Source organism: Galeopterus variegatus, unplaced genomic scaffold (genome assembly GCF_000696425.1).
Source record: "Galeopterus variegatus unplaced genomic scaffold, G_variegatus-3.0.2 Scaffold26527, whole genome shotgun sequence".
Taxonomy (NCBI): domain Eukaryota; kingdom Metazoa; phylum Chordata; class Mammalia; order Dermoptera; family Cynocephalidae; genus Galeopterus; species Galeopterus variegatus.
In genome coordinates this window covers 5942-7075 of record NW_007752638.1, presented here as the reverse complement: position 1 = coordinate 7075, position 1134 = coordinate 5942, and the positions used below count along the sequence as shown (strand labels likewise).

At 36.3% G+C, this 1134-nt stretch overlaps 1 non-coding gene across 1 annotated transcript; it reads left to right on the top strand.

The window, feature by feature from the left end:
* Window positions 1-525: 525 nt before the first annotated feature.
* Window positions 526-599, top strand: TRNAA-GGC. Its single transcript has one exon. It is a non-coding gene; the product is annotated as a tRNA-Ala (tRNA).
* The last annotated feature ends 535 nt before the right edge of the window (window positions 600-1134 follow it).

The window sequence follows — 1134 nt, the reverse complement described above, 5'->3', positions numbered from 1 at the left end:
GGTGCACTCCCAGCATAGGCAGGCACGCATCCTCCCCAGGCACAGGAAAAGCCACATTGCCATGTGCTGTCAGGGAGGGGCAGGAAATATGAAATAGCCATCTAAAATTAACAATTACTCATAATGCTGGGCTTTGCATGAGAGCAAGAAACCTATCAAAAGACCACATTCTGAGTTATTTTGTGTCACTCTGTATTAGAGGTCTGTCTCAACTGCAGACCACATAGTCTCCTTTCTATGTGGTGCCTAGCTGCTGTTGGCTCTTACTTGCGCATTTACATTTTTATGCCTGCTTTCTATATATCACCCATATGAGGAGTCACGAAGACTGATTTGGGTTTTTTATTTTTTTTTAAATCATTGTTTAATAATGGATATGTACTACAATATAACTACAAAGATGTTTATCTCAGCATTATTTATAATAGTGAACATTTGAAAAGATTCTAAATGTCCCATAACAAGAATTAGTGGCTGTGTTGTGGTGATGGGATGTGCACTGTTGAAAATAATGTGGAAGGGGCTGGCCAGTTAGCTCAGCTGGTTAGAACGTGGTGCTGGCAACACCAAGGTCCAGGGTTCGATCCCCAAACTGGCCAGTCACCAAAAAATAAACAAAATGAAAGAAAGAAAGAAAATAATGCGGCATAATGAATAACATGGGGAAATACTCACAAGCTCTTGTTAAATTGAAAGAAGTCATTATAGGATAGTAGGTACAGAATAAACTCATTTGAGTATTAAAATAAAATAAATATACAAGGAGAGATGATGGAAGATAAATACCACCAAATATTATTAGTAGTGATGCAATTTAAGTTCCTTTCATTTCATTCAGATTTTTCTACATTTTTCCCATTTCCAGAAATGATTATATATTCCTTTGTGATCAGATAAATCTATTTTTAAACAACTGTCTTTGAGGACCTATCGACATGGCAGTAGAGCTGTGCATTGGCAATATTTTTCCAATCTCAGAATTCCATACCCCTTCAGGTTGTCAAATACCCAGCTAGCCTACTAAAAATGTCTATCTCCAGTACTTTTTTATGTATCTCAAGATTATACGTGAAAATTAGTCTACTGAAATGTTATTATATAAGGTAAAGTGCTCCAGCATTAATTTAAAATCAT